The sequence below is a fragment of the Lynx rufus genome, unplaced genomic scaffold (genome assembly GCF_022079265.1).
Source record: "Lynx rufus isolate CCGP_SWC_20201006 ecotype Redwood Valley unplaced genomic scaffold, mLynRuf1.p SCAF_13, whole genome shotgun sequence".
NCBI lineage: Eukaryota > Metazoa > Chordata > Mammalia > Carnivora > Felidae > Lynx > Lynx rufus.
In genome coordinates, this window is record NW_025814827.1 from 10,193,211 (window position 1) to 10,219,653 (window position 26,443).

The 26,443-nt window shown below is 44.4% G+C and overlaps 1 protein-coding gene across 1 annotated transcript in view; it reads right to left on the minus strand.

The window, feature by feature from the left end:
* The window catches only part of MAP2K1 (mitogen-activated protein kinase kinase 1), a 79,405-nt gene that overhangs the window by 41,625 nt on the left and 11,337 nt on the right, over positions 1–26,443 (minus strand). The window lies entirely within an intron of this gene.

The following is a 26,443-nucleotide window of genomic DNA, read 5'->3' on the forward strand; positions in this document are numbered from 1 at the left end:
GCTCAGGTCATGATCTCACATTTGGTGGGTTCGAGCCCTGCCTCGGGTTCTGTGCTGACAGCTGAGAGCCCGGAGCCTGCTTTGGATTCTGTGTCTCCCTCTCTCTCTGCCCATCCCCTGCTCGTGCTCGGTCTCTCAAAAATAAATAAATATTAAAAAAAAAAAAAATGAAAACCCCAATTCCCAAAGCCCCACTAGTGTTGGATTATTAAGTTAGCACCACATACAAAATAAAATCTATTTCCTAAAAGCACTAAACTGAAATCAAACCAAACTATCACAACAGACTCTAAACTATATGGTAACAGCAAAAACCCTCCTCTCTAATGTGATCAGGTCCAGAACCAGGTTAATCAAAATAAAGCAAAGAATCATAAAAATACCTACCCAAAATTTTTATTTTTGCATATAATATACATATAAAGGTGCATTTATTCACCCATCTTCTAATGTAGGCGGGGCAAGGCCCTCTCTTTGAGTAAGAGTCCGCTAGTAAGAGCCCGGTGCCATCTTCCTCACATGAACCAGCAAACAATACATCGTCTATCACTTCCAATTCCTGAGTCCTCAGAGTAAAAATGTAGCCACTTACTGAGTAATATCAAAATAAAATTGTAAGAGTTTTATGATTTCCCTCAATTTTAATGCTCATCTAATTTGACAGTAATGTGTTTTAGTGAGTTGGACTTATTGAGTCTTTCCATGGCTTGTAATTAGTGTTCAAAGCGGGGGGGGGGGGGGGGGGGGAGGATCCCACTTCATTTGCAGTCATATTTCACCAGTTTATCTGATACTGAAGTATGTTACTTAATTGCAATGCCAGCCACAACCGAACAAACGATGCTGGGAACAGATGCTGGGAACACTCTGGTTCTGGGTAAGCACATAATTCAGCCAGTGGGTGCCGAGGCGAGTGGGCAAGGCAGAGAGCAGCCTGCTTAGCTGTGCATTCAGCAGGCTGGTGGGCAGTATGGGTTGTTTTACAGAGAACGAAAAAACATTCATTATTCCTGGGGGGTTTATAAGAACACGGTGGTAAAGAGAGCGTCCACGGTGTTTCATTTGATTAGTCCCAGTCTAAACAAACAACATGGCGACAAGACAGGGCATCATTACACATCAGAAGGTTGGTGCCCAACCCCCAACACACACACCGTTTCTGAGCTTCAAGGGCAGGAGTAAGCATCATCTTCTACTTTTCGCTCACCCTCTGTTCCAACTCTCAAGAAGGCAGAGAGGTTGAGACCTACTGCCTCCCCAGTCTATGGAAAGATCCAATACTGCCTTACAAGTAACTGTACATGGGGCCACAGAGCACACAAGGCTGATTTCACCAAGTTTCCTCCCTGGGCAGCTCTCAGGGAAGAATGGATGGTGCCACGGACTGAACTGCGTCTCCCTAAAATTCCTGCTGAAGCACTAACCCCCAATGTAATCATGTTTAGAGACAGGACATTTAGGAGGTAATTAAGGTTAAGTAAGGTCACATGGGTGGAGTCCTAATCAGATAGGACTGGTGACCGGAAGAAGAGAGGTGACCTCCTTGCCTCCATGCACACGCCAAGGAAAGGCCGTGTGAGGACACCAAGAGAAGATGGCTGTCCGCAAGTCAGGAAGAGGGACCTCGCCAGAACCCGACCGTGCTGGCACCCTCACCTTGGTCTTCCAGCCTCCAGAACCATGAAAAAATAAATTTCTGTTGTTTAAGCCAACCAGTCTATGACATTTTGTTATGCAGCCCAAACAGACTAAAACAGCTGGCAATTTTCTCATCCTGCTTAAAGGCTCAACTAAGCTGCCCCGGTCTGTCGGGGTAGGGACCCAGAACAAGCATGGCTGCAAGGGCACGGTGCCACCTTCAGGTTTCCTTTCTCTGAGGTCTGTCCACAGAGGAACCCATCAAAGACAACATTTAGAGACACATGTCAAACACAGAGCCTCACAGCTAAAACTTCGATGAGGTTACAGCTGCCTGTAGGGCTCAGGAGTCAGGCTGGAAATGCAGCCTCCAAAGGCTTCTGTGAGGCAGGAATGCTGAGCAGGATGAGGAAGAGGGAAGGACCGAATGGAAGGAAATCACTCTCGTCACAACACTGACCGTACTCTGTTTTACACTTGCTAATACATTTCAGCCACAACTCTACAATTACAACAGATAGCAAACTCAAGCACAGGCAGGTGAAGTGATTCGTCCAAGGTCATACAGCTAGTGAGCAAGGACTGAAACCTGGGCAGAGAGCATCTCTAATCTTATGCTGCACTACCTCTTCAAAAAGTTCAACACCTTCAAGGGAGGGCAATTGCAGACGTGGGTAGGGTCCCAGTGTGGGACATGTGCCATACCAGCGCTGGTTCATACATGAAGACAGTATACCTGTGCAAAGAGCCCTTCACGCTAGATGCAATCCTCCCCGCACATCAAGCTGAACATTGCCTTGCAAGTAACAGTGGCCACAAGAAACCCCATCCATCTGGCAAAGAAAAAGAGGAAATGTTGACTCTGCTCATTTTCCTGACTCTCAGTAGAATTAAGTAATTCTCCCACCTTCAGGAAGAAAAACTAAATCTTGGCTTCCTCCTTCTTCGACCTTCTATGCTCTCCTGCGCAACCACCTACCCTACCGGCTAAGGAACTGGCTCCTGATTCATGCTTTCAGAAGGCTATGCCACAGCAAAGGCTGTGCGCTGTGGTGGCAAGACTTTCCTAATGACTTGGGGGGGGGGGAGGGGAGGGGAGGGAATGGTGTTGCCAAGCTACCAAGCCATTAGTAATCAGGAATCCTGGACTCTTACCCCGAGTAGTCAACAACTAGCTGTGTGACCATGGACCAGTCATTTAACTTTGACACATATCAAGTTTTCTCGTCTGTAAAATGGAGTAACAACTCCATGCTTCCTTAACCAGGGGAGGATCGAAACAGAAAACGAATGGGAAGGAACAATGGAATTTTCACACACTTGTAAACTAATGTTAGGCAAGTGCCGGTAGGCTGGAAGACGTGGAGCCACCGCCAAGGCAGCCACCGTGGAATCCAGAAATGACTGCCTTTCCTTTAACAACTCTTAAAGCCCTTGAAAAGTTTTTTTAAATAACTGTTGCCGAGGGGTGCCTGGGTGGCTCAGTCGGTTAAGCGGCCGACTTCGGCTCAGGTCATGATCTCACGGTCCGTGAGTTCGAGCCCTGTGTCGGGCTCTGTGCTGACAGCTCAGAGCCTGGAGCCTATTTCAGATTCTGTGTCTCCTTCTCTCTGACCCTCCGCCGTTCATGCTTTGTCTCTGTCTCAAAAATAAATAAACGTTAAAAAAAAAAAAATTAAAAAAAAAAAAAAAAAAAAGAACTGTTGCCGAGAATGAAAGACCAAGGATTTTATCTGAAGGTGAAAGGAAAATCCTGGCATCAAAATGGCTTTCAGTACTCATTAAAAAGAAATCCATCAATAACGTAACATTCTTTAGTATTGCTTCCTCCTGCACAGGGACTCAATGGTGTTCAACAAGGCTCATTTCTGCCCCGCCCCACCCCAAGGCAAAATGCTTCAAGCAAAGGAAATAGGAAGAGAGGGGCCTGTCACCCCTCAACCACGCCACAAATCTCCAAATCTCAGGGGGCAAGACCTGTCTCCTTCACAATCTTTGGTTTTAACTGAAATCAGCAAATTGAGAACTACAGATTGAGAAAGGAACCTGGAACCCAGAACAAGAACTATCTGACACACACACGGCCCTCTCCAGGGACCAGCTGTGACATCTGACCCCCATCACCCTGTTCACCACAGCAGAGAGAAAATGACACATGGTCACGTGCATTCCACACCACGGCTGTCTTACAGTAAACACAAGTCTGTCGAGATACAAGATTATAGGTTTGAAATGGGAATGCAGAGAAGAGCAAGGAATGTGGAAAAAAACAAGGGCTGTCATTTGTGCTCTGAAAACTCCAGGGAGGCACAATGCAGTGGGTGGAGAGGGATGATCCTATGGGCCGGAACATCTCCTTCTCTCTCATCCCACCCATCTGCTGCGTGTAACTGCACCGCCACAACTGGAATCTTGCATTTGTGGCTCAGTGGTTTAAATCAGGAAGCAGGACAAAATGTAGCACAAGGAGGGAAAGGTAAAGACCTCCTGATCCAACCCATTTCAAAGGTGAGGAAACGGAGGCCCAGGTCTCTCAGCTCCTAGAACAGAGCTTCGTTCAAGGCCTCACACTGCCTTCCCCAACCCTGATGGTCACTGAAATGGGAAGGGGGAAGGAGGTGACGTCTAGACAAAGGAATGGGGTCTTCAAATGGCCACACACCAAACAGAAATGAGCCAAGTAGCACACAAATGCTGGCCTGTCACCAACCTGAGCCTTGCTCTAGCCCTGGGTGGCAGGCCCTGCCTTGGCCAGGAAGGAGCACAGAGAGAAGAGCAGAGGGTGACCATCAATCACTGAGCTGGAGGAAAGAAAGGGTCCCGGTACCAGCAGGCGGGTGTCCTCAGAGAGCCCAGGGCGTTGGGAAGTTCTCTGTCCCCTGTGGCATCTGGCAGATAGGAACACTACTGGGGCAGGGAAAGAATAGGGAAGACAGGAGACCTAAGCTGAGGGGGAACAGCACCAAGAGACAAACACTGCAATCCCTCAATTCTCACCCTATATCACTCCCATCTATGAGGTCTTGGGCAAGCTACCACCCTTCTGGTCCTCAGTTTCCACACCCATTAAAAAAAAAAAGGGTGGGGGGCAGTGTGGTTGTCTGGTTATCTCTGAGATCCAAGCCTGGGCACGTGACAGCCAGCTGAGGAAGTACAAAGTAAGACTGAGGGTGCATTCAGGTTGAAAAGCTGAGGATCTTCAAAAGAAGGGAGATGGGAGGGAAAAAAGAGAACTGGTCTTAGGTTCTCTATACAGTCAAACCCTGGACAGCGGGGATGTGGGGGTTACAAAGAGCATAAGAGAGGAAGAAAGAAGAATGGGCCTGACAGAGGAAGGCAGAGGGGCCAAAGGCACAGCTAACCACTTTCCAGACTCCAGCCTCGGCTAGCCCATCTGTGGTAGGGAGTGCAGTTTAGGCCAGCCCCAAACAACAAGGTGGAGAAGAGGCTCTATACCCTTACACCTCAACCCTGCAGGCCATGCTGGGAAGGGCTGCTCAAGTAACTAGGCAATAAAACTCTAGGTCATAAAAAAAAAAAATGTGTTCTTCTGCATCTAGGTAAAACAAAAACAAAAACAGAAACAAAAAAAGGGGGCAAAACTAGCCTATGCAGTTATAAAGTAGAAAAGCGAACACCCTTTGGAGTGGGCAACAGTAACCAGGAGACACGTGATGACTAATTTTAGGTGGCAGGGTAACAGGGTGGCAGGGCCACAGTGCTAAGGTATGTGGTCAAACTTGATTTGGAATGTTTCTACTAAAGTGGGGTTTTGGGGGTGGGGGGGAGTTGGAAATTGGTGAACTTTGAGTAAACTGGTGAACTTTGAGTAAAGCAACAGATTACCCTCCATAATGTGAATGGGCCTCACTCAGTCAGTTTAAGGCCTTAAGAACAAAGACTGACCTCCCCAGAGAAGGAATTCTGTCAGCAGGCTGCCTCTGGACTCCCAACTTCAAGTCTTCCACGGACCTCCAGCCTAGGCTTCCACAATCACATAAGCCAATCCCTTTAAAAGTTCCGGTCAGGTCAGTGTCTGTCTGTCTCCTCTCTCTCTCAATGCCCATCTCTTCCTCTGTCTATATACGTGTATCTTAGATACTGTGATCAGATTTCTTTTTATCCTTTTCCTCCTTGCGTCTCAGTTTAAATTTCTTTCTTTCTTTTTTTTTCCAGTGTGGATAATTTCTTTCAACCTATCTTCAGGGTCACTGATTCTTTCCTCAGTTCCCTCTGGTCTGCTGATACACCTGTTGACCTTTGATATCGTGTTTTTAAATTTTTCTAGCATTTCCACTCGATTCCATTTTTAGTTTCCATCTCTTCTGAAACTCCTCATTTGTTCTTGCATGTCGTCCATAAATGATGGTTATTTTAAAGCTCCGATTCACCGGAGTCTAGTTCTGTTATCGGCCTTATCTCTTGCAGGTTGTTTTTTCTCTCGTGATTCTTTGTGCATTTTAATATTGCATTGAGTGGTGCATCGTAATAGAAGACTAAGGACTGAGGCAAATTGTCTTTATGCTTAGAAATGGGTGCATTCTTCGGTCATGCTGTCAGTATTAGTCAGGAATGGAGCTAGGTTTGGGTTTTCTTGTGAATGCTGGTAATTTCAGCGCACCACAGGCTGCAAGTTTCTCGAGCAATGGGTTTTGTCTTGTGCTGAGAGTGGAGCCTGAGCTGCAGAGGTTTTTTTTTTTTTTTTTCCCCTTCAGTGTTCCCACGCCTCCCTCAGCTTTGAACCGTCCCATGATGCCTGGCCACAGAGTGGGGTCCTTCTCCATGCCCTTGCTCCTCCCCCAGGGGTGGACTGCTATCACTCGTACATAATAGTCTCATGGGATCTCTATGACCACCTTTGATTTACCATCACATCACTGGCTGAAGGTGCCCTTAACTGTGTATTCCTCCTGCTGCTTTCCTAAGGGCCTTCTAGGTGTCAAAATGCATGCATCCCCAGAGAAGGCCTGGGAAGATAAAACAGTCAGTATAGTCTTAAAGGAAAAAGCAGTCCACATGTGCTGCTGGACACGAAGTAACGACGCGAAGTAACGACCAGGGCCTCAAACTGTACATGGCACAAGCCAGACACTGTGCCTGTGGTAGCCATAGGAAGGTTCTCTCTTGTCCTGGTCTTGAACAGGCCCTGTGAACGTGGACTTCCCCTCCTCTCCATGGCAACCAAAACTCTGCCTTGCATCTGTGGCAGTTCTTGGGCAGGGGAAAGTTTCCTATTCCTCCTCCAGCATAGACCTCTGCTTCATGTTGGTGTTGAACCCAGCTTTGGGCTTAGATTCTTAGGCAGCTGTGGGAAGACACGCTTCAGTACAGCCATTCTCTCGCCCGGTTCGTAATGTGCTTCACTGAATTTAGCACAAGTATTTTTTTCCCTTTTCCTTGAGGCTGGCTGCTAATGTAAATCAATTCTTGGCCACCTACTCTTCTCTGCTTGCTGACAGATGTATAGGTGAGCAAAGCCTCACAGTCGTTGCTCTTGAAAGCAGCCCCCAGACCCAGGGCCAGTGACACAGGCAGGAAATCAGCTGCTTCTGGGTCAGCACAAAGCTGGTCTTTCATAATGGGACATAAAACTACCAGAAAGAAAAACAAACAGACAAACAAACCATGCATGTGGCTGCCATATAATATACTCCATGCTTAATAAGCGCGAGGGCTTTGGGAGTCAGAAGACATGGGTTCAACTCTGAAAGTCACTTGGTCTGTGAACTATTCACTCACTTCCCCTCAATTTTTCTCATAGGTAAAATAGGCAAGTTAAACTACGTGGTCTTTAAAGTCCTTTTCAATGCTAGAAGTCTCTAATCCTAACATCAGATTCGTCCTGTAGTATTCCAAGGACTGAACTCTGCAGCTAAGTCCCAGGGCCAGGCATCTCCACAAACACTGGCCATTTTCCCATTCTGCTTTTTAAAATTTTTTTTAACGTTTATTTATTTTTGAGAGAGAGAGAGAGAGAGTTGAGTCAGTGGGGAGGGGGGTTCCAGAGAGAGGGAGACAGATAATCTGAAGCAGGCCCCAGCCTGTGAGCTGTCAGCACAGAGCCTGATGTGGGACTCAAACTCACGAACCATGAGATCATGACCTGAGCCGAAGTTGAAGGCTTAACCAACTGAGCCACCCAGGTGCCCCTCACTGCCTTTTTTTTAAGTTTATTTATTTATTTTGAGAGAGAAAGAGAAAGAAAGAGAGCGCATGCCAGAGGGGAAGAGAGACAGAATCCCAAGCAGGCTCTGTGCCATCGGCGCTGAATCCACATGGGGCTCGATCTCACGAACCATGAGATCATGACCTGAGCTGAAATCAAGAGTCGCCACCCAGTCGTCCCATCACTGGTTTCTCCTTTGAGACTATACTGCTCTATCTTCCCAGGCCTTTTCTGAGAATACATGCATTTTGACACCAGAAGGCCCTAAGTGTGGCAGCAAGAGGCATACAGACAGCTAAGGGCTCTTTAAGCCAATTATGTGATGCTAAATAAAAGGTTGTTGTGGATGGGGTGCCTAGCTGGCTCAGTCAACAGAGCAGGCAACTCCTGATCTCAGGGTTGTGAGTTCAAGCACCACAGTGAGTGTAGAGCTTACTTAGAAAAAAAAAAAAAAAAAAAAAAAAATGGGGTTTCTAGGTGGCTTAGCCGGTTAACTGTCCAACTTCAGCTCAGGTCACAATCTCACGGTTCATGGGTTGGAGCCCCACGTCGGGCTCTGTGCTGACAGCTCAGAGCCTGAAGCCTGCTTCGGATTCTGTGTCTCCCTCTCTCTCTGCCCCTCCATCACTCCCCCCTCCCTCCCTCTCTCTCAAAAATAAACATTAAAAAAAATTATAAAAAAAAAAAAAGGTTGTAGTGGAGATTACATAAGCGTGTAATGCAAAAAAATGTTGGAATCATCTGAAGGGCTTAACAAGTAGTTAATACTGTTATGCTGTCGGCAGCTAATTACTGGTTAGCAAGGGTAACATTTGATTTGATAGTGCTCACTACTGATTTACTAAGGACCCGTAGTATGACAGGCATTCTGAGCAAGGTAGAGGAGCCCCTTTGGTCTCCTAACAACACCATGATGTGATCACCACTGCCAGCCCCATTCTGATGAAACTCCTGCATCAGTATGTTTTCATGCAATAAATCAATAGCCTGGCAAAAATGTACAATGTAGTTAAATACCGCCTTTGTTGCCTTTCACTGGTTTCGCGGCCACTCCCAACAAAGACTGTGGGGCAAAAACTGTCTTGCAGTTCCCCTGATTTTCTCGAGGCCTCCGACACTGACAGCTCCGTAGTTCAGGAGATGCCGGCCTAACCACACTGAGTTTTGTAGGGGCAGGAGACCAGAGATGGGCTAGAATGATATGTAAGATTTAGACAGCAAAAAAAGGAGAAAGGGCATTCTAACATGGTCTACTCTGTAGAAAACGATATAGAATAGGGATTTAAAAATATTATAAGCAAACAATGTTAGAGGAATAGAACTTAAAACGAGAATCAGGACAAGTGTTTCTCTTTAACGTCACTTTAAATCAAGTGGCTTCCAGGCCAATCAACAAATGTTTCTCAAAGTCAAGAAAACAGGTTTAAATAATTTTAAAAAAAAGATAAATATGGGAGCCTGGCTGGCTCAGTCAATAGACCATGTGACTCTTGATCGTGGCATAAGTTCGGGCCCCACAACGGACAGGAAGCCTACTTTAAAAAAAAAAAAAAAAATCACATATTCCTATCCTTAAAAAACAAAAACATAAGCAAAATAATAATAACAACAACAACAGGCAATACCCCCCTGCCCCCGGAATCAAACAGGCTTCCGAAATTATACAAACTGCCTTCCCCTGGCATGTTCCTGTAGAGAGTCACGCTGAAAAACACACACAGGCACACACCCACACAGACGAACCTCTGGAGTGGCAGGACCACCCACTCAGGCAGACTCTTCTTAAATATTGAACAACATCCTGGATCAGAGAGGGGGTGTCATATTGTTGCTTGAAACAACTGACAGACTATGCTTTCTTCTGCTCCAGTGGACAAAATTTGTTTCATATTAGCCATATATGAATTAATTCCTAAAGGATCAGTCTTCCAGAGAAGTACCAAAAAAATTTAAAAAAAGAGAGAGAGAGAAAGTGATGAAATCTGGAGGCAGATGGGGAAGAAAAAAGAGAAAATGAAGGACAGAAAGGAGTATCACCTTTACTTGAGGGGGAAAGAGGTACGTAAGAACTGTCTGATAAAGAATGAAATGTAAATGTAGTTGAGATGAGCTTCTTAAATGCTGGCCATGTTATACCCACTAACTTAGTCCTCACAACAACATTAAAAACTAGGTTTTTTGTTCCCATGTTACAGAAATAGAGATGGAGGCCAGGAGCAATTAAGACTAGGGCTGGAACTCCAAAACTTACCTTCTCTCCATACCACGAGCCAAAGATCTCATGTCCTTCCAACAAATCGCCCACCTGATCAACCCTAACACAGGTGTGTACCCGTTAGTGACCGATTCCTTTGAAGCAAAGAACTGTGCTGTACTAAAAGGTCCCTGGAAAGACAACAAATCTACCCAAAGAGCAATTCCTTTCAGAGGAATATCCAAGGCCGATATATTTTGAATGGGACAGGAAGGGAAGAGAAAGGACACGGCCCAGGTGAAGCACACTGGTAGAAGCAGTAAAAATTTGGGTGGCCATAAGAGAGCCAGGGGCCTACTGAGGGAGGCAGGGTGGAGAGGAGGCAGCAGAGAGTACTGAAAGCGAGAAAATACCATAGACAACCCAAGTGGAACATCCAATAAGTATGTGGTCACCCTCAGAAAAATCAAAGGGAGCCCTGGGCCTGGTGGTGGCCACACAATGGGTGTGTTCCTGAAAGGACAAGTTGGTTGATTGTGGCCTTGTAAAGATGATGTATCTGACCCCAGATTTTGAGACGCTGATATAGAGAAAGACCTTTTAGAAACTGCCTGTGTAGTAATGGCCAATGCTGCTCTGGGAATCAGCAGTGCGAGTTGTTCTTGAATGAGAGAAAAAGGTACAGGACCCGATGCGGGCATCATCCTAGACCTCATAACCCAGAGCCATGAGGAAACTCGAGTCCCCAAGGCAAAAAAGGAAGAGAGCCAATGCTCAGAAGCACAGCTAAGGCAGGAAGATAAATTCAGGAGAAACAGCATTCAAAATGCATCTCCAATTCTAGTCCACATGGAGAAATCATCAATTCTCCAAACCTGTTCCTTCCTTAAGCACATGAACAACATGTCTATTACAGCTTGGCCCCTCTCTTTGATCCAAGTACACACTAGAGGGGTCAGCAAACCTCACCTCTTAGCATACATCATCTCCGAGAAAAATCATACTCCCCACATCACCATCTGGCAATGCTCAGGGAACCCTGCAGGACCATGACTAGCAGTCCATACAAGTGTTCACCTTGTAGAAAACTACTAGTTAGGTCCTCAAATTAATAGCAGTTGGCCTGGTAGGGTCAAAATGTACCTGGCAGAAGTAAAATCACAGACCAGAGGGAAAATTTAATTAAAACCAAAACCAACAGTGCTTGTTTCTGTCTTCTGAAAGGAGGGACGGGGGCGGGGGGTTGGTTAAGTGTTTGTGTTAACAAACCCCCTTCACAGCAAGGGCTACCAGAGGACCAGAAGGCTTGCCGACAGTTTAAAAGGGCCTGATCCTCAGCCATGGCATAGGCAGGAGCAGATCTGAACAGCACATAGGGGTGGAGCTGGAGAAATGATTTAGGCTGCAGAATAAGCTGGGAGAAGCCTGTTTGAAGAGTGTCTGTAAAGTAGCACAGGAGGAAAGAAGGCACAGGGGCAAAGATCATTTAAAACCAAAGATATCTAACGCCGTAAGATTTTTAAGCTGTCTTTATTGCTATAATGTAACACACCCTCCCTACCCCAGACCTTCAGTCCAATCTGCATTGCACGAAAATAGCTTTTTGTATGTTTCATTCTTGTTGTTTGGTGAAAATCAGGGAAAAAGGGGCCGAATTCCAAGCTGATTCAACACAGAGCAAGAAAAAGAGAAAAAAAAACACAGAAAGGGAAACATGGGTCCTACAGAAGCACAAGTGACCATGAGAATGGAAACCTGCAGGACCACTTCAATCTAGAGGAGGGCAGGGGACGGGGAAGTTGAGTAGACATCTGGCTGATACCCATTTACGCCCACAGCTGTGAAAATGCAATGCAAATTATTCATAGAGCACCCACTGTGTGACAGGCACAATCTGTGCTAAAGGCTAAGAAGGTGCAGATGAGGAAGACTGGGTCCCTACCCTCACCAGGCATCGTGTGTGTGTGCGTGCATGTGTGTGTGTGTGTGTGTGTGTGTGTGTGTGTGTGTGTGTAAGAAAGAGACCAGGAGACAAAGATGTAGAGATGAAAGAAAGAAAGAGACAGGTATCACAGTGCAAGCCAAACACAGGGAAGGATACTAACAAGCAGAGCAGTGAGTAAGGTAAGGGAGATGGTAACGCTGAGGTGGGCACAGGGGGCTATGAGAACAGAGATAAGACTTCCAATTCCAAGATTAGGAAAGGAAAGAAAACATAATGCCCAGGTTCAGTCCTGAAGGATAACTCAATGTGCAGCAGGGGAAAGAGCACCCCAGGCTTGGGCATCAGCATGAATAAAAAGGCACTGAAAGTTACAAGCAGTTCCAAGTGGCCAGAAGGTAGGTGCACCAGGAGAGCGCACAGAGGCCGGAAGGTAAGCTGGGGCTAGACCATGAAGGACACAGCACACCATGCTAAAGAATTAGGTTTGAGGAAGGGGTATTAGGGAAATGTTGGTCACAGGGTACAAACTTGCAGAAGATGAACAGCCTGGAGACCTAATGCACAGTACGGAGATTAGAGTCAACAATACTGTATCATATATGACAAAGCTGCTAAGAGATTAGATCTTAAATGTTCCCACCACAAAAAAGAAATGATAATTAGGTGACACCATAGAGATGTTAGCTAAAGCTATGGTGGTAATCATAGTGCAATACATAAACGTATCAAATCAGTACACTTATACGTCAATTATACCTCAAGAGAAAAATTTTAAATCTTAAGTTAAAAAAAAAAAAAAAAAGATGGTCCCAGCACACCAGTCTGGAACGCCTCAGGATGTTTAGAGTTCAGCAAAGAGCCATCTGACATCTTAGTTTCCAAAAAAATGCCACAAGATTTTAATTTTTTAATTTAAAAAATAAATTAAAAATGCCATAAGAATGCTTTCTTATATTTAAATATCTAAAATACATGCAAAATAATCACAATTTAAGTATGTGGTTCTGGGATCAAATCACCCAAAATGTGCATATGCAAAATAGATACATGAATAAATGCAAAAATTCTAGTTTGGAACCTTCACAGAAATGGAATCACGAGCTACACACCTCAGGAGATATACTAGCTTCCTTGAGACAAAGAAGATATAAAAATCTGAAGTCTAAAAGCTGCTGAGCTCAGCTTTCCAAATCCTTGGAAGCCCACAGGGGACTTCTCTTCCAGATAATTAAACTCTCATTACCCTGGTCCAAAGACTGGCTCAAAAAGGGCTTTGACAGTATTTCTCACACACCAATCCATAGTCCTGGATTCAATTCCCAAGCCCAACACTCATTTGCATTATTGCTATCTATGTGATACATACAGAAGTGATGGCTGCTTTTCCAGCGATGCTTGAGGCTCACCTATTTCAATTACCAAATCCCAGAGGGCTCTTTTTATTTGCAAAATTGCATCATCAATAATTTGCCTCCAATGTATAAACCATGCTTCTAACAGAAGGTACCAAGAGTATGGAAACAACCCTGAACTTGGAAGTCAGAAAATTTGGAGCCCTCTGTCAACCCTGCCGGTAACTGGCCATGTAACTTTGAACCTCGAAATGGAAGCACACTCTTGTCCCGTATCACAAGAAGCTGTTATGAGCACCTGGACAAACAATGGGTAAGAATGTGTTCTGAAACAGATAAATAAGTAAACACATCAAAGAGGCTTTTCTAAAACAAAAAACTTTTTTCTAAATTATTCTTGGTTAGGGGCACTTGGCTGTCTCAGATGGTGGAACATACGACTCTTGATCACAGGGTTGTAAGTTTGAGCCCCACAGTGGGTGTAGCTTATTTAAAAGTAAAAACAAAAACAAATAATTAACTAATTAGTTAATTCTTGGTCAGAAGAGTGTGATTGTGGTTGACACTTTACACTAATTGTGAATCCTCAAAGGGCATTCAATAATACACCAAAGATCAATATTAGAAAATAAAACCTACTAGGACAACACTCCAGTGCATACTAAATTTGAGATACTGTGGGGCAAAAAAAAAAAAAAAAAAAACAAGAAAACTGCAAAACCAGTATCATTAAGCATTCTTTGGACCCTGGTCACTTTGGGTTAAAAACTCTGCAGGCTCTGTCTGGCATTCAAAGAGGAGCATGTTCTTACAGCAGAAGATAAAAAGATATGTCCACCAAGCTCTTCCTCTTCACTTCTCCCCCACCCACTTCCTTTTCTTCCAAAGGAGAACGCGCTCATTTACCCACTGGCTTGCCACATCCTGCCTCGGAAGCTACTTCCTAGGAGCTGCTCTGGCTATTCTGAGAGGAGCTTTAACTCCTTCAGGCCCCCAAACCACTAGTATATTTATGACATCCCCACCCACCACAGTCATTTCCAGTCTAGTAACTAGAATCCATTTGATCATATAATACGCCAGCATCCTTCGTGCCATGCGCTGCATTAAGGTAGCATTTGACCTACAATGGAGTCCAGTAAGAGCCACATCTCTTGGTCCCACTTGGGGGCTCCAACTAGTCCAGCTTTGCTTCATCACTCAAAAAGGACAAAAAGAAGAAATGATTCAAGAAGAGCGATCAAGAAACTCAGTGCACATAATATTGCCCTTGATATCAGTGGAAACCCAATGAAGCCAATCTCCTGTCCCACACGGGCTCTGTAAGCTAACACCAGCATTCATTCATTCCACATTTACAGACCGCTGACTGCATGCCAGGCCTGGCTAGAAACGGAGCATGGAGACAGAACTATTAAATCTCCAGAAGCTCATAGTGTAGATCATGAAACCACAGAAAATATATGAAGATCACACGCACGCACACACACACACAAAGTGCTTTGCCTCCCAAACAGTTCATGGACAGCCTTGCCAGAACTTTCCTGAGGGAGACCAGGCAAAATTTCAAGGACAAGACGATATCGGACTGCAGCCTTAAAGGAGAGGGTGAACTCCCAAATGCTGGCAATAAACTTGACAGAGAAACCCCAAAGGAAACGTACAAAGCCATGGGTAACATTTTACTGACTGCCTACTGAGTTAGGTGTTATCCTACCACCTTACATTTAACTCTCACAACAACCCTACAAGTTAGGTAGTATTATCACCCCCATACTTAACTTACTAATGAGGAAGCCAGGGATAACAGACGTTAAGAATTCCAACTGATGTAAGTGTTTAGGGGTGGAGGACTCCAACCTCAGCTGTCTGCCTCTAGGGATCACTCCTCCAACACAGAGCAAGACTGCCCACTAAGTGCCAGAACAGAGTTCGTAACTGTGGGGAAGGTGGTCATAGAAGAAGAGAACAGGGCATAATGAGCTCCTCTTTTCCCCTTGCCCTTTACAGTCAAGAAAGAGGAAGATACACAGTTTTTTAAGCCAAGAAATCAACACTAATGACCTACTACATGAAGACCCTGTACAGAGAAAAATTATCTCCTGCTGTGCTACAACTGGCTTCCTGCTACATACATCACCCTAGTACAGGCTGAACGGACCCCGCTGGCTGGCCAGCCTATGTGTCTCTCCTAAAAGTGCCCCCGTGGACAAGAGTATGCACACCCCAGACGGGGGGGGGGGGGACCACAGAACAGTCCATGGCACACCAGTTGCTGAGCTCCCGAGACTTCCCCAAGTCCATCATCAGGAGAACGTAGAACACTGAAGCTTCCATGACAAATGACAAGTGTTTTTTCAAGCTCCAGGCTTGCATCTTTAATACATTTTAATAATCTTCAGCAGTTTTGGGATTCTATGTCTTATTCGCCATTTTTGAAACCAAAATATGATGATTTTTGGAGCCAAACGGCCAAAAGGTATACTGTTAAGAGAGAATTTAACAATATTTTTTTTCCTCTCTCTCTCTACATACTCTTATCACCCGTGCTCTTCATTTTCTTCCTAAAAGTTAAATCCTATCAGTCAAACCCACACAGGGTTACCCCTAGGCTGCAGTTAACTATACAGAAATCTGCCAAGACTTTAATGGCCCTTGCCAAAGATAGGGCAAGAGAGGCTGTGAGGGTTAACAGGAAATGAATTCACTCTATGCTGAGGGCATTTAACAGTAAAGTGGTCACCTGTATTCAATTTAAGCTGAACATATAGACTCTCCCCTGGCTATAAAACAGAATCAAAGGTTGTGCACTGGGGCGGGGCAGAAAACAAGAGCCCTGCACTAGAGACAAATCGAGGGTCCTGGATCTGGATTCAGGCTGTCACTCACTAGCCATAAGCCACCTGGCCTCTCTGGACCCCAATCCCTTCATCATCATCATCCGTGAGGCTGAACTATAAAGGTCTTTTCCATCTCTAACATTTAAGGATAGACAAGTGGGTGTCTATCCTCAGGGGACAAAGAATGCAAGGTGTTGGGGGTGAAAAGGATGATTAATATAGAGTAAGGCTATCCAGGTTCAGAAATAGCCTGGCTTAGTGCTGCATTCACCTTATCAGCCTAGATTTATTAGGGGGGGTGGGAGGGCCTGGTGGGCTGGAATCACAGCCACCTACAGTGAAATTAAACTCTGTTCCCAAATGAGTTCTGCTGAAGTGTGATTTATCCAGGGAGTGTTAAACAACTCACCGGCAGTATGAAACTGTGTTACTGAAATTGTATTACTGCACAAACTTAACTTTTCCCCAAATGTGATTTGCAGAGAGGATGCAGAGCTGAGAAGCCTGTGTCTACGACCATCTGTCCTATCCCAGTCCCTGGAGAGGCGTGGGGGGAGAGTGTGAAAAGCCACAGGTGCATGTATATTCAGCCACCAATGTCATGTGTCCATCAAGAAGCCCAACATCCGTTGGGGATAAGTGTTCAGCTCCGCCAGCAAGGGAGGCTCACGGATCCATCCAGCCCCAAACATTCCCTGAGCCCTTCTCTCCACCAGGCATGGGGCTGAAGGAACATCACAGAACAGGGTAGACGTTGGAGTGTCTGGGTGGCTCAGTCAGTTAAGCCTCTGACTCTTGATTTTGGCTCAGGTCATAATCTCACGGTTTGAGTTCGAGCCCCACCATCAGGCTCTGTGCTGAAAGTATGGAACCTGCTTGGGATTCTCTGTCTTCCTCCCTCTCTCTCTCTCAAAAATAATAAACTTAAAAAAAAAATAATAGGGGCGCCTGGGTGGCGCAGTCGGTTGAGCGTCCGACTTCAGCCAGGTCACGATCTCGCGGTCCGTGAGTTCGAGCCCCGCGTCAGGCTCTGGGCTGATGGCTCGGAGCCTGGAGCCTGTTTCCGATTCTGTGTCTCCCTCTCTCTCTGCCCCTCCCCCGTTCATGCTCTGTCTCTCTCTGTCCCAAAAATAGATAAACGTTGAAAAAAAAAAATTTTTAAAAAAATAAAAAAAAAAAAAAAAAAAAAAAGAAAAAAAAAAAAATAATAAAGCATTAGGAAAGATGTCACCAACAGCATATGCTTCCCAAATGTTTCTCCTCTGAGCAAGGAAGCGGATTTTGGCTAAAAAGGCAGTACAGAGGACTATAAGCACTCTTAGGTGCTGGTGTGACATAGACAAGACCCTTAACCAAGATCAGTTTCCTATCTGTTGAGTAAAGATAACACACAACCCACATGCCTCATGTGGTTGAATAAGGAAACAAACAGATTTAAAAACAATGAGGAGTAGGGGCACCTGGCTGGCTCAGTAGAGCATACGACTCTTGATCCTGGGGTCGTGAATTAAGCCCCACACTGGACACAGAGATTACTTTAAAGAAAACAAAACAAACAAACAAAAAAAAACAACCAATGAAGAGTATACAAAGCCTCACAGAACAAATGCTATGATTACCACCAACACTGTGACCCTCTTGTGTCAAAATATTAAACGGAAAGTAATCAAAATAAGTCAAAGTCGGACTCTGCAGGGATTAGCAGAGCCTTGACCTTTGGAGAGGTGTATCTCCTGCCCTCTTCCTTTACTGCCATGTCAGGGCTTAGTCATTCAGCAAAATTTCACCAAACCAGATGCTAAGGAATATGCTATGCGCTGGAGATAAAGATGAAAAGACCCAGTCCCAGGTTTCCCCAATTTCAGTCCAACTGGACAGGAGTTACACAAACAACCAAAGCATGATGGGCCAGGCAGAGTGCCCTGGAAGGTGGAAAGACGACCAGTGCCTAGAGTGGGGTGGAGGCCAGGTCTGTGATAGATTTACACAAAAGGCAACCTGCAAATTGAGCTTTAACACAAGATTAGGATTCCAACATGGACTGAAAGGTAGAGAAGGGAATCCCCAGAAGACAGTCTGAGCAAAGGCCAGGACCCATTGGGGAAGACATCTGGATGAACCATGAAAAAGTGAAACCCAAACGTCACCTAGAGCAGAACCCCTCCCCCACCCACTGCAGACATCTGGCTTGAAGAACAAACTGTTACCTTCCCTTTATGTCAGGGCCTACCCCTCCCTATTACTACACACACACACACACACACACACACACACACGAGCACATTCGGCCCAGGAAATCCTCTTTAAACTCTTAGGAGAAGAGGGGCGCCTGGGTGGCACAGTCGGTTAAGCGTCCAACTTCAGCCAGGTCACGATCTCGTGGTCCGTGAGTTTGAGCCCCGCGTCAGGCTCTGGGCTGATGGCTCAGAGCCTGGAGCCTGTTTCCAATTCTGTGTCTCCCTCTCTCTCTGCCCCTCCCCCGTTCATGCTCTGTCTCTCTCTGTCCCAAAAATAAATTAAAAAACGTTGAAAAAAAAAATTTAAACTCTTAGGAGAAGAAAGCCAACTTCCAGGGTGGTACCTGTCATATAGATGGTGGTCCTTGGAGAAGCTGGGAGGAGTCTGTACTGGGATGTACTGAGTGGCAGTTGCTTCCTACGCACCTTCTGCAGCTTCCTGTTTCACTGAAAATACTTCCTGCACATCCCCCAAATTGCAAATATGCCAGCATTGTCTCTATTCTATCTGCCTAGATAAAGAATAGCTGAAGAGTCCCATTATGGGAAGTGTTTCGGGAGGTGAGAACTTTCTCTCCTCACCTGATACAGAATAAGGCACACTGGCAGGGAATCTAGCCCTAGCCCTTATCAGGAGTCTTGTTAATCATAAGAAGCAGTTTACACACAGAGTGTCTATGAATCCTTTCTGCTGGGTAGGTGTTACTATACCCATTTTACAGATGTGCAAACAGACTCAAGAATGTGAAAGAAGTTGCACAAGATCATTCAAAGGAGTAACAGGCAGGGTCAGGATTCAAATCCACATATGTCGGCTCCAACAAAACCTTTCCCCCGTATCACATGTTCTTCAGGCCATGCTTACTCAAAAGTCACATTTGGGGCTCATGGGTGACTCAGTCAATTAAGTGTCCAACTTCGGCCCAGGTCATGAACTCGCAGTTCGTGAGTTCGAGCCCTGTGTCGGGCTCTGTGCTGATAGCTCAGAGCCTGGAGCCTATTAGGGATTCTGTGTCTCCCTCTGTCTCTGCCCCTCCCCCACTCACACACTGTCTCTGTCTCTCTCTTTCTCTCTAAAATAAACATTAAAAAAAATTTTTTTTAAGTCACATTCACAGCAGAACCTACTGTGTGACAACCTTTTAACCCTTCTTTGCAGTCCTGGATTCTTTATCTGCCAAAAGGGAGATTGGAACAGATTCCTTTCAATAATACAATGTCATCTACTTAATACCTACCGTGAGTTTGCAAGTGTGCCCAAGTGGTAACCTATACGATTATACGGAGCTCATTATATAAACCCTGAAAGGTAGGAAGGCAATACCATCACCCCGCTTTGCAGAGAAGCAGGCACAGGGTGGTCACATGGTGAGTTAACAGCTGTACCAGGGAAGGAGCTGAGATCTCACACTTTCCCTCTACACAAGGCAGTTATTCAAAAGCACTGCAGCCTGAGGATTCTGAAGCCTGCAGACTTTCAGACCCCTCTGGAAGAAGGGTTAATTTCTGGATTCAAATGAAACACTTGTAGAGGCAGAAACAATTACTTAAAACCTGATTGGGAAGCTAGGCTCTTCGCTGTACTGTTAGAATCCAAAACTCCCAGAGTGAAACAGTATGTCCTCCTCAGACCACCCTGCCTCTGGGCCTGTTGACTCCAAAACCCTCATATAATCCCATTCCCAACCTTTTGGAAATTAGACCCGACTCAATAAAACAATACAAGGAGTTGACTGGGTGCTCTGCCCACACCCTCCCCCAACACCACCACCACCACCCCACCTCAGGCAAAGAAAGACCAAAGATCAGGGCTCCCGGGGACCCCTTCCAGCTGTCTCCACCATCTTTAACGTCCTCTCTACCTTTGCCTTTGCACTCTCAGAAAAGACAGGCACTTTTCCGGGTACGCTGCCATCATTTCAACTTCTGTTTTTAATCTCTGACCATACTCATGCATGTGACTTTTCCATTTCTTTAGGGGAAAAAAACCAAATTTTGATTTGTTTCCAAAAGATAACTTTCTAAACCAATGACTATGTCATACTGAAATCAAATATCACATTTAGGCTTCCTAAAAATATTACCCCAGTACAATGCCTCCTTTTTGCTCCCACGTGCCCACCCTCCAAACACACACACATGCACTTTAGACTGTCATTTAGACACTGGAGTGTATAATTTAAATGTCTTTAATAACATCCACTAAAAGGACATTTGCACATGATTCTTCACTTTACTTCAAAGCAATGATCCAAACTGGAGCTTTTAGTGAATTGCAGGACCAAATAGGTTAATGCATGGGCGGCAAGTGCCAATAATAAAATTCAGACAAGAATTTAAAATGTATTAGATTCGCCCATAACGTTGGCATCTTTGTCAATTTTTAGCACAAGTCCATTTTATCCATCCCTCAGCTCAGTGCTGCTATATATTGGGTATATGATATATATCAGTTAAATGAACGTTAATACATTTGAATCTTAACACCGAAGTTTGAAACCTATTGTAATTTGAGTCATAATCTAAACTATCTGACCCTAACACAAAAGCCATTCGAATCAACAGCAAATAACAAACAGCTGCTTCTATTCAAAGTATACATACCTCTGTCATTTGAACTGTTTTGAAGTTGGCCTTGATTGGAAGACAAATGGCTAGCAGCTGCAAGTTCAATTACAAAGTGGTAGGAAGGCAGACAACCAACCAGGGGGAATCAAAGTGCTGTTTCATACATCAAGCATGGAATTCCTTTCCAACAAAGGTCTCTCGTTTTCCTAGGGGCAACCAATCCGAACATGCCCTTTGAACTTGGGACAACACAGGGCTGCACTCTGGGAAAAGAATCTAGTTTACAAGGCCAGGCAAGGCTAGGAGGGTAGAACAGGCACCCATGTCCAGTCTGTTAATTGTTCGGTTTTTTTTCATGTTCGTTTATTTTTGAGAAAGAGAACATGAGCAGGAGAGAGGGAGGGGGACAGAGGATCTGAAGCAGCTCCACGCTGACAACAGCGGGCCAGAGGCAGGGCTCGAACTCATGAACCCTGAGACTACGACCTGAGCCAAAGTCTGATGCTCAACCCACTGAGCCAGCCAGGCACCCCATTAATTGTTTTCAAAGAAGAGTGTGGACCAGGGGAAAGCCACCAGGCAACCAGTCCAGAGGACTGGATTAACCAGACCTAGGACACTGAACAGGTTACTTCCTTCCTTTGTCCCTCATTTTCTCCTTCACAGGGGAAAAATAAGGGGCAAAAATAAATTTAAAAATATGTATATATAGTTTTTTTTTTAATTTTAAAAAAAATTTAAAAAAATAAATTAAAACAGTAAGGGGCAAAAATAAATTAATAAAAGGGTAAAATTGGATGACCTCTAGGCACTAAGAGAATTTTCTGCAATGATGGAAATGTTTTCATCTGTGCTCTCCGATACAGCAGCCATTAGTCACATGCAGCCTCAGGCCCTTGAAGTGTGGCTTGTGCAGCTTAGGAGCTAATTTTTATTTTTAAACTTTATTGAATTTTGGTAAATTGAAATTTAAATAGTTATATGTGGCTAGTGGCTACAGTTCTGCAGAGTGAAACTCTAAAAAGGCCCCTAGATGGGCGCCTGGCTGCCTCAGTCAGTAGAGCATGCAACTCGATCTCAGAGTTTTGAGTTCAAGCCCCACGTTGGGCAGAGAACTTACTTTAGAAAAATTTTTTTCATAGACCTCTAGCATTTTACATAACCTTTGAACAGCTGTGTGGGAAAAACATGGATGTCAGAGGAGGCCAGACCTGGGTTCTAAACTTAATCCCACCACTTTCTAGCTGTGCAACCTTCTGCAAATTACTTCATTTCCCTGAGCTTCATTCTCCTTATTTGGACAACAGAATATCAGGACCTTTCTTGCAGAATTTTAGTGCAAATTCAAGATAATGCACGTAAATAGAACAGAGAGGCTCTCAATAAATTGTAGTTATTTTTCCAGTTATCATGTCCTTCAGGGATACAATTTCACAGGTCTTCTGACTTCATCTGTCCCGTCCTGATCAAGGGCCGGGACTTAATTATTACCCCACGCATCAACAGCCGTGCTCCTACAGATGCAGCCCCTGTCTGTCGAGAATGCAACCTGCTCCGGAATTGATTCGGGTCCTCAGCTGTGGGCGAGCCAGGAAGCCAAGTCCTCTGTGCCTCCGGAACTGCTGACTTCCTCTTACCCTGTGTCCCCTCCACCTCACACGAGCATTCAGGAATTCACAAAACTCGTCCCCATGATCGCATACCAAGCTGACACTCTGTCCAGTGCCACCCGAACACCTGTTGGTCGTTTCTGGTACTTCCCTCCCGAACTCTCCCCTTGACTTCCCCTAATATTTTATGGCTTCTTTATTTGGAAATGCTTGCAGATAACCTTTCATTTTGTAATTGCTCAGTGATTCAGAATATGCAGAAATAGAAATGCAACAAGCTACACTTACGGCTAACCCAGCATTAGTTTAGTTACCAAAATAAAACAAGGCAAAAGAGACTATGTTTTAGAAGCAATGTTCCAATAAAACAATAAAAACTGTTGCAGTCCCTATCTAGATTTAAGATTTTAAGTAATTTCTACACCCAAAGTGGGACTCGAGCCTACAACCTCGAGATCAAGAGTCACATGCTCTACCGACTGAGCCAGCCAGGCACCCAGTCTCTAAAAATTAATACAATGCGTTAAAAGCCTGTTCCAAGTGTTCCACTGGTCCATCCCCTGGTAAATGGAACCTTTCCACAGCTCCAGTGACCAAGCCTTACAGTGGACATAAATGAATGGCTAAGAGAAGTAGGATAACTTCTCTTCTTTTAACTTTATTTATTTTGAGAGAGAGTGAGCCCAAGCGGAAGATGCACAGAGGGAGATGGCGAGAGAGAATCCCAAGCAGGCTCCGCACTCAGCACAGAGCCCAACACAGGGTTCGAACTCTTAAATCACGAGATCATGACCTGAGCCAAAATCGAGAATCAGGTGCTTAATCAACTGAGCCACCCAGGTGGCCCTAAATTTTCTATTAATAATAATTACTGGAATGTTAAGCTGCTGTCTTCTTCCTGTTGGGGGCTGGTGGGGGGGGGGAAGAAGCTGAAATACAGGCTGACATTCCAGTAGGATTTCACTGTGGATTTGAGTAAGCCATTAGACAAAAGGTTTACAGTTAGCTTGGAATTCCTGCTAACTTCTGAGCGCCTCCCCCCAACCCCACCCCTGCCCCGACAGGCCCAACAGTCTTGAAGGACTGTTTACTCAAGGACAGTCTGAAATCAAATGGGGCAAATAACTTTGGACTCTCAAATGTGGTGAAGATCTAGTTTTTTAAAACTAACCTGGAAATGTAAGTTAAAACTCAATGAAGGAATACAATTAACCTGGATCCAGACAAACCTATAAGTACAATATAACCAGCTAGTCCAGTCTTCTTCCAACTTCCCATACGTCTATACTTAACCTGAATCTGGAACCCATGTAGATCGTTCACTCAACTCACTGTTCAACTTTGTCTGAAAAGTAAATGCATTTAAGAGCATTCAAGACACTGAACCTTTCGTGGTAACAGTTAAACTCAAAATAGGTCAATTCCAGAAAGGCATTCATTTCAAGGGGACTTTTGTCTGTGGTTATTTTGAAAACCACTGCTTTTAAAACTGACATTATGAAGCTTAAAAATAGGCCCTCCTACTAAGGATCCTGGACTAAAATACCCTTTCCTCTCCTCATTTCCTTATTCCCTTTTCACTCAAACACCTAAGAGAGTGGTGATATAGAGGGTTGCCTGTTCAAGAACTTCAGATTACTTGAAAAAAAAATGCAGATTATTAGTTTAAAAAAATTTATTTAGGATACTGGATAGAGTTACCAAAATTTGGTGTTGGATAAACCTAGAAAATTTTCCAACCAACTATCCCAAATGAAAACATGTAATATATACACCATAAGAAAATCTAAGTCTGAAAACCACCTCCTCCACTCCAGCTGTGTGAACTCCCAGCAAGTTCCTTCTCCTCTCTGGGTCTGGTTTCATCTCCCAAATGCAGGGAGGAGGCTAGAGGATATGCAAGGTCCCATCCACCCCGAACAGGCTCTGCTTCTATAAAGCTAGGCAGCTGCTTCCTATTTTCATGGCTCCTTGGAAAGAGCAGAAATGTTCCTTGCCCAGAAGGTCCTTGGAAAGCGTCATTATAGTTAATGGTATTCCCCTGGGACATAAGAACTGCTTTTGAGAGCGATGAAAGATGGATATAAAATACAGAGGTGTTCGGAGGAAAAAATAAGTTATGTTTTGAAGATGACACTAGTAAATCCAGAAATGCATTTGTATTCAATCCAAAAGTTACTAGATATAGGGGGCACCTAGGTGGCTCAGTCACTTAAGCAGCCGACTTCAGCTCAGGTCATGATTTCACAGTCTGTGAGTTCAAGTCCCGTGTTGGGCTCTGTGCTGACAGCTCAGAGCCTGGAGCCTGTCTCAGATTCTGTGTCTCCCTCTCTCTCTGCCCCTCCTCTGCTTGCTTGCGCACACTCTCTCAAAAAATGAATGAACAGTAAAAAAAAATTTTTTAAGTTACTAGATATAATTGAATTTAACAAAGCCGCAGGATATAAACAATTCATACAACTCAAACCATGGTCAAGATGGCAAATACAAATTTAAAAATGTTCAACCATAATGGCAACAAAATGTTAACTCTTTGAAATATTAACTCAGGACACAACAGAATTATTCAGAAGGAACTAACACCACAATAGAAGAAAGAGGAGACATTAATAAATGGAGAGGTACACCATGAAAGTTTCTCAAGTTTTCATTAAGGATGCCTGGCTAGCTCAGTCAGTAGAGCATGTGCCTCTTGATCTCAAGGTTGTGAGTTCAAGCCACACACTGGGCATAGAGATTACTTAAAAATCTTTAAAAAAAATCTTAAGTTTCCATTAACCCTACCAAATAAAAAAAAAAAAAAAGACTATCAAAACTACGTTAAGAGTTACAAGGAAATTTTAGAAATACACCGAAATACCATAAAGACCAAATAAAAGTAAACCGGAAAATACGAGAGATAGGTAGATAAATTTAACAAACTCTAGTAAGATACTGGAACTCAACAATTAGGCCCATTCCTCCCATCAAACACATTAATAAATCCCAGATGGGACGGAATTAGCCATGTAAAAGAGAAAAAAGGCTGTAAGAAAAAGAAGCCACATGTTCCTGCGAAGTTGTGACGAGATATGTCCAAATACTAAAAGAAAGTAGGCTATCCCATACAAAAGACATGTTTCCAAAGACAAAAAAAAAAACAAAAATGTTTTCTTAATGCAACATAAAAGGAAAACATCGCAGTGGGACAATGTAGTAGCCACATAACTGATAAAACTTTAAAATATAAAAAGCACACTGACCCCAACAAACCACAAGACAAGTAACTGTGCAGAGGTTAATGGAAGACATGAATGAACAAATAAAATACAAAGCAACATAATAACTATTTAGATGAATCTATCAAGAAATCACCAGAGAAGAAAAGTTTGCATGTAGCCTTTCAAAATGTCTAGCTGGTGCCACCAAAGCGGCCCCCCTACCTCTCCAGCTTCATCTCCCACGACCCGCGCCTATGCACCCAGCACGCTCAACTCCTTGCCGGCTCCTCCAGGCATCCCAGGCTTTCCCATTTATGTGGAGCGGCTCTTCCTGCCATGCCCTGCCCCCCCCCCCATTCCCATGGAAATCCTAGCCATCCTTCAAGACCCAGCTCAAATGTCATCTCTTCCGTGAAGGCTCTCCTAATCTCCCCCACTGGATGTGCCATCTTCCTCTTCTCAGTGAGCTCTGACAGTACTTTCTTTGTACATCAGGGCACTTTTCTTACTCTGCAGCCATTTGTATCCTTCCTCTTGGGCCCCTGCTACCTCTCCCTCTCCTCCTAGGAGATTTTCGAATCCCTGGAGGCAAAGGCAATCTTACTCAACTACCTACAGCTTCTAGGACAGTGAGTTACATTAAGCATTCAATAAATATAGCTTAAATAGAATTGATGAAATACAGAAAATAAT